The following is a 14,818-nucleotide window of genomic DNA, read 5'->3' as shown; positions in this document are numbered from 1 at the left end:
TTACCCGATCCGCGTTCAGCTGTGAACACGAGGAAGCGAAACGGCTGCGCTGAAGAGGAATCCGCTCCCATTTGCAAGCCCAAAGACAAGGTACCCCCCCGACTCGCAAAGCGGTACCACGACTGTGATGTGTCGTATGTATATAGGTAAGACCGGTTGGAAGCGCAGCACTCTCCTCAGAGAGCATAAACGCCATGTGGTCAGAGCAATGGACGCCACCCGATTTAAGACATAACTTGTCGATCACTGTCCACGTGGCACATCCGCAGCGAACCGACCGCTTGTAACGCGAAGCGCGGCCCCCTCTTCCCGGTGCGTACTCTGACCTCCAGTCCTCCACAGATAGCCGAGCTGGTTTACAATTTGTGGCTCTCCTCATGCCAGACTGCCTGGCACTGTGATGATGTGATGACGAAACGTGTGAGTGGGTTTGTTTTTCTCGCACATCATCAGCGCGAAACCAAACCAAACCAAAGCGGGTGCGTCGAGTGTGGGTACTCTTTATACACTCTTTATATACTATCTGCAATGCACTTGAACGATTTACGCCCATGTCGAGCAGCTGGATCAAGGCTAGAGGTTGCACAGCTTCTTCTTATACGAACGGCTTTTCCGGGGAAAACGGGCAGTTCCTCTTCCGGGCACTTTTTACAATGCGTGACGCACGCGTTGTACACAGGAAAATATGGTGCGTGGATTTCGAGCGAAAGGGTTCACAGGAGAGTTGTCTGAAGTCGGACTCTGGGGAGCGACCTTTCCTTTTAAAATTCAGTAAGAGCTATCTTTCAACGAAATTACTGGGGTGCAGCGCGCAGATTTCCTTTGCAAGTTGGTGGGAGAAGGGTTAGTTCGGAGTAGCACAGGAACTGTACTTTTCGTGGCCTGTTCATGACCTTGTTATAACAGACACATACTGGCTTTAACTATATCAAATTTTGAAATGCGATTCATTCCTTGCGCCTTTTTGGGACCGGCTCTTCTTCCGAAGACAAGCTACGATCTGTTTCCTTAAAAGACATATCCGTATCTTCAGTTGTGTCGGATTCGTTATCCGAACTCTGCGTGCCTGCTGCCGCTATCTTTGACACTACTCGAGTAACTTCCTTTCGCCGTTGAACGGGCTTCCGAGGTGCGCGCTTTCTTCGCCGCCGCGCACTCCGACGTCTGCTCGGCGTTGACGAAGATGATCGACTTCTCGACCTGCGCAAGTGGCCACGGGGTCGTCGTCGTCTCGCTGTGGCAGACGTGCTCTTTCTTGCACGCGTTGTATTCGTCCGAGTACGTTTTGCCGTACGTTTGCGAGATGCCCTGTCAGATGACCTACTCCTTCCCTTGTCGAGCTGGCGTCTTGCGCTCTTTGTCCTGCCACCCTTTGCCGCAATCTTGCGTGTCGAAGCACTGCGTCTTCTGCTTCTTCCTGTATCCGTCTCGCTGCTGGATGGCGTATCGTTCGGACCAATGGTCGCTATTACACCAGCCGCTTTCACGTGGCCATAAACACGTGTGATTTTCAATGACCCTTGCTTTGCCGATGGCGGGGCCATTGGAGTTCCATTTGAACCCTGCCTTCGAACTACGGCCATTTCCCTTCGCTTCAACGCCCCTGCAAAGGGCTTCCCAGGTCGTGCTTGGCTATGCCTTTCACTGTGAAGATGTCCCTGTGATGCAGAAGCTGTCTTGGAAGCCCCCTCTGTGCTTTTACTTCTCGCGGTCCCCTTCGCCTTGTTCGACGCGACGGGAGGCTCATCAACCTTCGCTTTTCCGTTCCTTGAGCCATTGAAAGTAATGTGTTTCGAACTTGCAGTTTTTGGTTGACCGTGAAGAGGGTAAGAATCTTCCGCGGTGGGAGACGACCGCCCCACGATTTTAGCGCGGATAGGTACTTCGAGTACCTCAACGGTCGGCGAGCATGTGCCCGAAGAACTTAGCAGCTCGGGAGGAGTTGCATCGGAATATAGTGTCTCACCAGGATCTGCCACATCGTATTCACGTACCATGATACCATGATCACGATAGATGCCTTCGATACCGGATTCAAGAAGTAAGGACAGGGGTTCAAGCCCTTCGTCGGGCGCGCCTTCAAATACAGCTCTAATTTCTTCAAGTGCTAACTGCAATCGACTAACGGCGTCCATGCCGACTGAGCCTGTGCGTAGCACTAAAATGTTCTCATGTGGAGCTTCCTCTACGAACGTAGACTGTTTCATGTCAAGGCTGGGGAAGACTGGGACCTCTTCTTCCTCTACGTGTGATGGTTCGCCTGTGGCACCTTCTGCTCGTAGATTTTCGTGAGGTATCACCGAGTCAATTACACGTGCATCGTAGCTCTTGTGCCCTTCCGCGCCTCCCTCAGGTCCTTCGTCCACAGGGCCACGCATTCGGGAAGCTACAGTTAAAGCGGGTGCTGGAGAGAGTGACTCTGAGTTGGCTGTTACCCTTCCAGAAGTAGTTGCGGCGGGAGGTCCGGTGGGGCGATCGCTTGTTTGCTGATCACGTGCAGCAGTTCCTACATCAGGGCGATCATGAGGGCTTTCACTGTCGTCGCGGCTCTTGTTTTGAGAATCTTTTGCGGCCATCAGGGGTTCGGCAATTTGAAAAGGTGTGGAAGCCTGCGCGACACGAGGGACTCCCTCCGCTACCCACTGCACTTGCCTTTGACTACAACGCCGCCATTCCCGCCTCCTCCTCCTCCTCCTTCTTCTTCCTTCTCTGGCCTCTTTTGTGGACACGAGAGTATAGACCTATATAGGTTGTTTCTTCTTTATCACAGCGCTCTAATGGTAAATTAATTGTAAAACATTAACGTGCGGTTTATGGTAGACAGCTAGACTCATCCTCAGCTGAGCGCTCTTCGAATTCCAAACGAGTAAAGTGTCTGACCTGAAGGTCAGGGTCTAGACAGGGTCCTGACAGGGTCTAGCAGTAGAAGTTCTCGTCTTATAACTCGCGTAAAGAAATATAAAGAACTGGAAAGAAAGTTTTGCCGGTTTACTAACACTGATGGACGGAGCACGCTCAGCTGCGAGCGAAGCCTATACAGGGTGTCCCAGAAAACGTGTCATTGAATTATAATAAAAAAACTACACCACCTAGAGTCATGCGGTCAACGGTATTTATTCTTACTGGGTTTTTGCCACCTCCTCATGTGAATGTCGTGTGACGGAAGTTTAATTATGTAAATTTTTGCGAGCTTAAGTCGGAAATTTGCCTAGTAAAGGTCACTTTTTTACCCCACCAATGTGAAGAGCGTGTCTAATTTACTCAAATTAATGATAATTGACAGGGATATTCAGGAGCTATCCCATCGGAAAAAATAGCCGAACATCATGCTCTACGGAGGTCGCACAGAATAGCGCACGATGAATTTTTCAGCGCAATCTGTGTCAGTCCGACGAAAGGAGGTTGGAAACCCAGCCCACCCCGGCATCGCAGAAAGAGATAACGCAGGCATGGCTTACCACGTCCGACTTTCGCTGGGATAATGCTTTCCCTCTCCCAATTTTAGGAACTGTTACTTTTTCTACTATCACTCTGTGGGCTGGCTTCGGAACCTCCTTTCGTCGGACTGCGAGCGATTGCGCTCAGAAAGACATCACGCGTTATGGTCCGGTGCTCCGAAAAGCATGATATTCGGCTATTTTTTCCGATGCGATAGCTCGTGAATATCACTGCCAATTATCATGAATTTGAGTGAATTCGGCACGCTCTTCATATTGGTGGGGTAAAAAAGTGACCTTCCCTTGGCAAATTTCTGAGTTCAGTTCGCAAATATTTGCAAAATTAAACTTGGGGTACATGACATTAACTTTACAAGGTGGCAAAAACCTAATAAGAACAAATGCCGTTGACCGCATGATTCTAGGTGGCGTAGTTTTTTTATTATAATTCAATGACACGTTTTCTGGGACACCCTGTATATCAATTCAATTGATGGAAACTACAGTCCCCTAACGCGCGAGATTATATGCCGTAAAAGAAGGGAGAGCGACAGGACGGCTATTAATACGTGACTGGTGAACAGTTTTTCAATAGTCTGATTTACCAGCGGCATGGCCGAGCAGGTCCGCTTGCTGGTATAGTCAATCAAAGTCGTGCTGAAGACTGGGAGGTGCATGGTGGGTTCGAACCACCGGCTGTGCTGTCTGAGGCTTCCTCCAGTTTTTCGAAGACTTTCCAGACGAATGTCGGCACGGTTCCCCCTGAAGTCGGCCCAGGAAGCATGCTAACCTCCCTCTCTCTCGTCCACGTCTGTACGTGGACACCGTCCTTTCCGGTGCCGACCATACCTGCCACGGGCCGACCCGCAATCGTGCAAATCCGAGGAGAACCCATATATGGGAGGGTCCAGTGTGGCCCGTGGTGTGACGTTCGCGGAAGTTCTTGCAGTTACCGACATCTACAGGGTGTCCCAGAAAACGTGTCATTCAATTATAATAAAAAAAAACTAAACCACCTAGAATCATGCGGTCAACGTCATTTGTTCTTACTAGGTTTTTGCCACCTCCTGATGTGAATGTCGTGTAACGTAAGTTTAATTATGTAAATTTTTGGGAACTGAAGTCGGAAATTTGCCAAGTAAAGGTCACTTTTTTACCCCACCAATGTGAAGAACGTGTCTAATTTACTCAAATTAATGATAATTGACAGGGATATTCAGGAGCTATTCCATCGGAAAAAATAGCCGAACATCATGCTCTACGGAGCTAGCGCGCGACAAATTTTTCAGCGCAATACTTGCCAGTCCGACAAAAGGAGGTTGGAAACCCAGCCCACACCCGTGACGCAGAAAGAGATAACACAGGTATGGCTTATCACGTCCGACTTTCGCTGGGATCGCACTTTCCCTCTCCCAATTTCAGGAACTGTCACTTTTTCTACTATCACACTGTGGGCTGGGTTTGGAACCTCCTTTCGTCGGACTGAGAGCGATTGTGCTCAAAAAGTCGTCGCGCGTTATGGTTCGGCGCTACGAAAAGCATGATGTTTGCATTTGCATTCGCGTCACACATTAATTAAGCTAATTTTGCTAATTGAACTCGAAAATTAGCCAAGCAAACGTAACGTTTTTCTTGATGAATTCAGAAGCCAATGGCCATAGCACACTATTCCAACCGAAATCACAGGTTTTTTCAGAAGATTTGTACAAAAATTTGACAGCCGCAAAGCCGTCTCCGTGCGAGGTGCGCTTGCTGATATTTACGTTTGCGGAACTTTTCGTTCCATCCAAATACCCTCCCTCCTATGCGAACAAGGACATAATCACGCCTTCCGCCCTTATTAACGTGCATACCGTCAGTCCCCAGCCACTGACAACGTCGGTTACCGTTGTAATGCCCTCGATCGGGTGGGGCTGTTCCCACTTTCTCCCGATAAAGGCAGAGTCAGCATTTACGCAAACGCAAATTTCGTGGAGCACGCCTTGCCAAGTGACGGTTTTGCGGCTGTCAAATTTTTGTACAAATCTTCTGAAAAAAAAAAAAAAAAAGAAAACTGTGATTTCGGTTGGAATAGTGTGCTATGGCTGTTGGCTTCCGAATTCATCAAGAAAAACGTTACCTTTGCTTGGCTAATTTTCGAGTTCAGTTAGCAAAATTAGCTTAATTAATGTCTGACGCGAATGCAAACGGCCTGAATCTGTGGCAAAAGTCTGTGTATGTGTGTGTATTCCAAGTAGATTCATAATTTTCTGAAGTTAGACCTATTTTTAGAAATGTAATGACACTTTCTTACCGGACACCCTGTATAGAGTACCATGGGCAGTGAGGCTGCCTCACGAGATTTGAAGTGGATCGAAAAACTCATAGTTTCAAAAGTAGCTCAAGGAAATGACACCATAAACATCGTTACAATGTTTGTTCGTGGTGTACGAGTTTTAAATCCGGCGCGCTTCACTATCGCCCGCCCTTCATGGTCGTTGACGACACCTGAACCGAAACTGGCCTCCGGTCGCGGGTACAGTGCCGCCTAACAGAATGTAACCGACTGAAAAAAAATCGTGGAAAGATTCGTCCGAGAAGTCGTCGGTCTCAAAAGAAGCATGAACACCTGCTACGCTTTTATTTCATTTTACACTCTATTTTCGCGCCTGTGACTTCCTATGGATATCTGCCCTGCTGTAAAAGGGATTACGTGCAACAACTCTCTACACTACAGGGTGTCCCAGAAAACGTGTCATTGAACTATAATAAAAAAACTACACCACCTAGAGTCATGCGGTCGATGGCATTTGCTCTTACTGGGTTTCTGCCATCTCCTCATGTGAATGTCGTGTAACGTCAGTTTAATTATGTCAATTTTTGCGAGCTTAAGTCGGAAATTTGCCTATTAAAGGTCACTTTTTTACCCCACCAATGTGAAGAGCGTGTCTAATTTAGTCAAATTAATGATAATTGAAAGGGATATTCAGGAGCTCATCGGAGAAACTAGTCGAACATCATGCTCTACGTAGGTCGCACAGAATAGCGCACGATGAATTTTTCAGCGCAACCTTTGTCAGTCCGACGGAAGGAGGTTGTAAACGCAGCCCTCCCCTACATCGCAGAAAGAGATAACACAGGCACGGCTTATCACCTCCGACTTTTGCTGGGATAATGCTTTCCCTCCCCCAACTTTAGAAACTGTTACTTTTTCTACTATCACTCTGTGGGCTGGCTTCGGAACCTCCTTTCGTCGCACCGAGAGCAATTGCGCTCAAAAAGTCATCGCGCGCTATGGTCCGGTGCTCCGAAAAGCATGATATTCGGCTTATAGCCCTGCACGGGCCGACTTTTCCGGGCCCGACCCGGCCCGGGCGCATCGAAAAATATTTTCATATTTTTATGCGGCCCGACCCGCCCGGCCCGGTGACCCAGTGACCAGAGCCCGGCCCGGCCCCGAATCTAAGCAAATAGAGCCCGGCCCGGCCCGGCCCGGTGACCCGGCGAGTAGATCCCGGCATAGTATTTCCAGCCGCGACGTACGCGTTTCTGGCGATTATCAAACAAATTTATCAGTAAATTTATAAGCAGAGAAGACAAACATACAAGTGATGGTGGTTTAACACCATAACCGCACCAGACCAAATTAAATCCAGAACGTACGCGGGCATGGGCATGGGCGTTATCGTTACACTGTCAAGATTTTGCGGAGGTAGAGGATGCTGTCGACAAACTCCTTCTCCCAGTCCATACCCCTCTCACCAAGCTTTGCCAAGGGATTGTGAAATACGTGAGGAGTGACGAGCAATGTAAAGTGGCTTTCAGAATGTTCTAGATGGTCGAATCATATGCCTAATGCAGTATCCCTTGCTTGTCTTTGCAAAATATGCACAGGAATGACGCAAGCGCATGATGATATGCTTCTAATGCAACTAATGCATCTCCATTGTATGGAATTAGCTGCGTGGCCCGGCCGAGCCTGACTCTCGGAAACATATTTGTCGGCCCGGAGCACACAGCCAATAACAAGCCCGGCTCGGCCCGGGGGCCGGGTCGCGCCCGTGCCCGTGCTGGGCTCTAATTCGGCCATTTTTTCCGATGGGATAGCTTGTGAATATCACTGTGAATTATCTCAAATTTGAGTGAATTCGGCACGCTCTTCATATTGGTGCGGTAAAAAGTGACCTTTACTTGGCAGATTTCCGAGTTCAGTTCGCAAATATTTACATAATTAAACTTGGAGTACATGACATTCACATTAGCAGGTGGGAAAAACCTAATAAGAACAAATGCTGTTGACCGCATGATTCTAGGTGGCGTAGTTTTTTAATTATAATTCAATGACACGTTTTCTGGGACACCCTGTATACATGGAAGGGATGCTCTGAGGGAATGTGCGTCCTGGGCCGACTTCTAAGGGAACTGTAGTGATGGTAAAAGGGCTCGCCGTTGTCGGCCTCACACTAAGGGAACTGGGCCGCATTCAGACGGGGGTGGTGGTGGTGATGAAAGGGATCGGGGTGGGAAGGAGGGAGGTGATGGCGAAACGGCTCCCCGCTGTCGGCCTCACAGGGGTGGACAACGTCACGACTGACGCGCTGGGGAATGTGCGTCCATGTCTGAAGAGCGTCCGAGGAAAACACAGGAAAAGCCCCAGACGGTGGTGGTGATGGTGAAAGGGCTCGACGTTGTCGGCCTCACAGATGTGGGCAACGTCACGACTGACGCCCTGGGGGAATGTGCGTCCTGGGCCGACTTCTAAGGGTACTGTGCCGACATATGTCTGAAAGCGTCTGAGGAAAACCCAGGAAAAACCCCACACAGCACAGGCGGCACCTGGATTCGAACCCGGGTACCTCCCAGACCCCAGACAGCCGTCTAAAAGTCCGTGTGTCAGCCAATCGCCACCACGACCTACTGGATTATAGCGACCATGTCAGGCGCACCCCTTCTATGCGCCGCATTTTTGGAAGCTAGCGGTGGCGCTTCCCATCGTCCCAGTTATTGCTTCCTCAACTTCTACAATACTTTGTACTTCAGCAAACCTTAGTATTTCTGTACAAGCGGTGGACGTTCCACAGATGTTTCATTCTGAGGTTGATTATCATCATCATTCTACGCGTTTTCATAGGGGCTATCGCTGTCGTCTGCTACGGTAGTCGTACACACGCATCTGCGCGTTCAGAATTCAAATTTCCATCGTCCAATCGTGTTCTGCCGATCAGTAGCGCCCCTGGCGGATCGTTCGGACAGGCTCCTCATAGGGTTTTTTGATTATGACATGGTCGTTATAATCTAGTAGGTCGTGATCACCACCGACGTACGACTTAGGCTTTCTTTGGCTACCAGTGGCTTCCCACGCGGCTTAGCCGCTTAGCCGCCGAAAGCGTCTCCTCCAGGATATCCGATTGGGGCGCAGCCGCGGCTGAACCACAAGTTCAACATAAGAAAAGCAACTGGGACTTACCTGTGTTTTCTTCCAATGTTAAAAATATATCCATCCCAATGGGATCCAGTTTAGCTCCATGTCCTATAAGTAGACACTGCAGTTTTCCAGAAACCAATTTCACCCACCACATTTGCTCAGTGCTTTCCACATACGTTTCGCTGCAGTACCCATCTCCGAGGCACTTGCCGACATTTCTTTCCAATGTTAAAAATATTTCCACCCCAATTGGATGCAGTTTAGGTCCATAGCCTATAAATAGTCACTCTGTAGTTTTCCAGAAACCAATTTCACCTCATTTGCTCAATGCTTTCCCTACCAAACTCTTACATTTCGCTGAAAGGCCGATCTCCGAGGCACTTGCTGATATTTCTTTCCAATGTTAAAAATATTTCCACCCCAAATTGGATGCAGTTTAGGTCCATAGCCTATAAATAGACAGTCTGTAGTTTTTCAGAAACTAATTTCACCTCATTTGCTCAATGCTTTCCCTACCAAACTCTTACATTTCGCTGAAAGGCCAATCTCCGAGGCACTTGCCGATATTTCTTTCCAATGTTAAAAATATATCCAACCCAATGGGATGCAGTTTAGGTCCATAGCTTATAAATAGACACTCTGTAGTTTTCCAGAAACCAATTTCACCTCATTTGCTCAATGCTTTCCCAACCAAACTCTTACATTTCGCTGAAAGGCCGATCTCCGAGTCACTTGCTGACATTTCTTTCCAATGTTAAAAATATTTCCACCCCAATTGGATGCAGTTTAGGTCCATAGCCTATAAATAGACACTGTAGTTTTCCAGAAACCAATTTCACCTCATTTGCTCAATGCTTTCCCCACCCACCTCTTACATTTCGCTGCAGTGCCCATCTCAGAGGCACTTGCCGATATTTCTTTCCAATGTTAAAAATATTTCCACCCAATTAGATGCAGTTTAGGTCCATAGCCTATAAATAGACACTCCGTAGTTTTCCAGAAACCAATTTCACCTCATTTGCTCAATGCTTTCCCCACCCACCTCTTACATTTCGCTGCAGTACCCATCTCCGAGGCACTTGCCGATATTTCTTTCCAATGTTAAAAATATTTCCACCCCAATTAGATGCAGTTTAGGTCCCTAGCCTATAAATAGACACTCTGTAGTTTTCCAGAAACCAATTTCACCTCATTTGCTCAATGCTTTCCCCACACACCTCTTACATTTCGCTGCAGTACGCATCTCCAAGGCACTTGCCGATATTTCTTTCCAATGTTAAAATATTTCCACCCCAATTAGATGCAGTTTAGGTCCATAGCCTATAAATAGACACTCTGTAGTTTTCCAGAAACCAATTCCACCTCATTTGCTCCATGCTTTCCCCACCCATCTCTTACATTTCGCTGCAGTACCAATCTCCGAGGCACTTGCCGATATTTCTTTCCAATGTTAAAAATATTTCCACCCCTATTAGATGCAGTTTAGGTCCATAGCCTATAAATAGACACTCTGTAGTTTTCCAGAAACCAATTTCACCTCATTTGCTCAATGCTTTCCCCACACACCTCTTACATTTCGCTGCAGTACGCATCTCCAAGGCACTTGCCGATATTTCTTTCCAATGTTAAAATATTTCCACCCCTATTAGATGCAGTTTAGGTCCATAGCCTATAAATAGACACTCTGTAGTTTTCCAGAAACCAATTTCACCTCATTTGCTCAATGCTTTCCCCACACACCTCTTACATTTCGCTGCAGTACGCATCTCCAAGGCACTTGCCGATATTTCTTTCCAATGTTAAAATATTTCCACCCCAATTAGATGCAGTTTAGGTCCATAGCCTATAAATAGACACTCTGTAGTTTTCCAGAAACCAATTCCACCTCATTTGCTCCATGCTTTCCCCACCCATCTCTTACATTTCGCTGCAGTACCAATCTCCGAGGCGCTTGCCGATATTTCTTTCCAATGTTAAAAATATTTCCACCCTAGTGAGGTTTAGTTTCGGTCCATATCCAAGAAAAAGACACTCTGATGCACTCCTGCAATCCGTTTCTTCTCATTCACTCCACTTTTTTATTCACAGAGGCCTAATTTAGAACATGCTGCTACTGTCCAGAGCAGCTTGAGCAATTTCTTTCCAATATTAAAAATATTTCTTCCCCAAACAGATTGCAGATAACTTCATATCCTATAACTAGACATCTCGAAGGAATCCAAAAACAGATTTCACATCATGTACTCAATTCTTTCATTACTAGCCTCACACATTTTGCATGCATGGCTTACTTCTGAAGCACTTGCCAGTGTTGTTTGCCAATGTTAAGTATATTAGGTCAGGTTGAACCTCTACTGAGGTTGTGGATAACTCCACATACTATAAGTAGATAGTGTGAAAGGCTACAAAATTAATTTAATTTCATTCAATGTTTTGTTCAATTTGTTTTGTTCATTTCAAAATTTGCAAAATTTATAAAAGACTGCTCGTGTCTGGAAGAATTTGCAAAATTTCTTTCTGATATTAAAAATATCTCCCCACTGGGATTGAATTTAATTGAGTATCCTATAAGTAAACATTGTGAAGCATTCCGGAAACACATTTTCTGTCATTTACTGAATTCTTTAATTACTCAACTTGCACATTCCAGGGCACATCTCCAAACCGCCTGCCAATGTTTGTTTTCAATGTTAAACATATTCTACATTACATTCCAAAAATCAATTTCACTTAATTTTCTCAATCCTTTCATCACTTTCCTCACACACTTCTCCTCACTGCCCGTTTCTGAAGCATTTGCCCATATCCCTTTCCGATGTTAGTACAATTATTTCTCCTCCACCGAGATGCAATTTAGGTCAATACACTATATGCAGCTATTCTGAACCATACCAGAAATCAATTTCAACTCATTCACTTCATTATTTTATTCACAGATTATGAAAAACATTATTTTATATTATATTTTACACATTATTTTATATTATATTTTACACATTATTTTATATTATTCAGTGGCCATATTTTGAAAATACGGCTCCGGTCTGGAGCAATTTGCAAATCTGATATCCTGATGCATTCCAGAAACAAATGTCATGTCATTTACTCAATTCTTTTATCACTAAACTTGCACATTCTAGTGACAAATCTTTGGACCACTTGCCAATGTTTCTTTCCAATGCTAAAAATATTTCTACCTCACACAGATTCAAGGTAAGTTCATGAAGAAAATAATATTAGGCACACCAGTGAATGTAGAAAGATGCACTTGAGTTTGGCTTAGAAAAGAAAGTTAACCACAACATATACTGGGCTCAAACCAGCAGATACTACTTTTAAGGGACTTAGAATTCATAGTTAAAGAAAGTGTAAAATTGGAAGGGGGAGTTCAACAGAAGGCATGCTGGTGCATCAGATTGCTGATGTTGTTTGAAGAGATCATTCTTCCACATGACTGGAAAGGTGGTCCCACTCCATAAAACAGGAGACAAGCATTGTGCAAGAGAAGAAGCAATTATTGACCCATAATTTCATGTAAAATACTAGCGCACATTATCTAACACCTAAAATTCTGTTCCTCCTCCTCTCCATATCAACACGGTATTAGAAAAAAGTTGTTGTGAAACGCGGCTAATTCCTTTGCTCATGACTTTCGTGTTACACTGGATCACACGTTCTGCACGGACTGCAGATTTCTTGACTTCTCGAAGGCATCCAATAACGTATCACACACTCTCTTTTTTTTTCTTTTTTTCATAAATTGCACAATCTTGGCATTGATGATAAAATTCTATCTTGGATACATTCCTTGACTAATTGCTCACAGTTAGTCTCTATGAACGATAATGAACCAAGTATAACGCCTGTCCTCTCTGGAGTTCGCCAATATTCTGTCCTTGGACCACTTCTCTTTCTCACACACAGTCATGTCTCATTATCCAGACACCTCAGTAGTCGTCCCTTTTCATCTGGATACCAGATAACTGAACCAAGCAAGCTTCCGGGAAAACCTTAAAATTGATACCCCTGCCTACTCCCTGGGCCTTTTTTGTTTGTTCCCTGGCACATGGATTTTTACCAATTTGAAAGTATGAGCCACCAAACAGTCCCATCTTTAGCCCTTTCCGGGAGAACCCGACAAATTTGAAACTCTCCTTTATAGCTCCAGAAAAGGGAACAAAAAAAGATTGTTACTTCAAAATATCATGCAAAGTGAGCTGATTGCAATTAATAGTAATGTGTGACAGAATTCTGGTCACACCCACAGCATGCACTGAGTCAACCTGCTAATGTCTCAGAAAGTTGGTCTTCTTCCAGGATAACCGGGACCAAGTCCTACGGTAGCAGGCTCGTTCTCGGTAATGCAAGTTTTCCAGATCCGGAAAGCGAAACATAACTATACATTAACGACCTTCCAAATGATCTTACATCAGTGATTTACGCTCTGCAAGTAACCGAGCGTTCTGCGCATATCTCCTCTCCCGGTTACTCCACTCGGAAAGCCCCACTGGCTACGGCGGCACCCTCCCTCTTCCCTCTCACTGCCTCCTTTCATGCGCAGAGACGCACTTTCACAGCGTTTATACAGACCCCCCTCCCCCCCCCCAGAAAAAAATATCTGGAGGGGACCCCCCTAAAATCTGGTGTGATTGCACAACATTGAGTGACAAGCATGTAAATATACCCTCCCCCTTCCCCCAAAGGACCAAATTCTGGGTAAATTCTGATATGGAATTATGTCCTTCACAATGACCTCATTAAGCTTTCTAGTGGTATCAAACATGGCACATGCAACTTATCAAAATGTAAATCTGTGATAATTTCTCGCTCTAGTTATAAAGTGCATGCGACTTATTCCATTAATAACATTCCATTTGAGTCAATATCACCACGGTCTCTGGGTATCACTTTACAAATACCTCAGCATTTTCATTTCATCTAACCTGTCCTGGCTCCCTCATGTTGAACACATCACTACCAACGCATCTCGAGCTCCAGGTTACACCGCTGAATTTTTTCATCCACTCCAACTAACACTATAGTGACTGTATAAATCACTAGCCCTTCCTAAGTTGGAAGACACGGCTCTGTGTGGGATACCAACCACATCAACATTTCAAACTCAATAGAAACAGTACAATGCAAGGCAGCCTGTTCATATTTGGTAACTACAACGCCAGTATCACTGCTATGAAACATATCCTTCATCTGCTTCTACTTCGCACTTGTCGAAAAATAACTACTCTTTGTTTCGACAAGATTTATTATCATTCATAATAATCACCTCAGGGAATCTTTGGTATAACAGGCTACATACATCTCATATCGTGCCGATCACCCGTAGAAAGTGGGTATTCCCTCATGCTCAAGGAAGTCATTTCTGAATTCATTTCTTCCTCGTATGTCGTTGTAGTGGAACCGCCTTCCCGGTACCATCGTCCAGCAATTCAAGAACTGGTTATGTGTGTGTGTGTTTTCATTCCACATGTTGTACACTTGTGCTGTATTTTTTGCTCTCTAATAGGCTCAATCCCCTCTTTTTTTCACATTCTTTTCAATTCACTTTGTGCAGTTTTGTTCATGTGGACCTAATTTGGAAATATTTTTGTATGCTGCTTATATTAACATCGTACCAATTTTTAATCCACTCCTGGCTCGATGAAAAGAAAAACTAAGAGATTGTGGAGCTACGTGGAACCCTAGTCAGAATCATTGTGCAGTATGGAGCACACACACACAGGCTATATATTTACTAGCTTTTTATATATTTTCATGTATACGTTTATATATATATACATGAAAATATATAAAAAGCTAGTAAATATTCCATTGTGGTCGTCAGTCTGAACATATATAATGATAATCATGCACTGTGTTGAAAGAACAAATCATCTCGTTTTGTGGCCTTCTTCCTTTCAGAAGTGACCAGGTTTATCTCAACAGTGGACAGCCAGATCTGTTTGATCCACAGGATTCA

Source organism: Ornithodoros turicata, chromosome 7, assembly GCF_037126465.1.
Source record: "Ornithodoros turicata isolate Travis chromosome 7, ASM3712646v1, whole genome shotgun sequence".
Taxonomy (NCBI): domain Eukaryota; kingdom Metazoa; phylum Arthropoda; class Arachnida; order Ixodida; family Argasidae; genus Ornithodoros; species Ornithodoros turicata.
Note: the sequence above shows the minus strand (reverse complement) of the source record.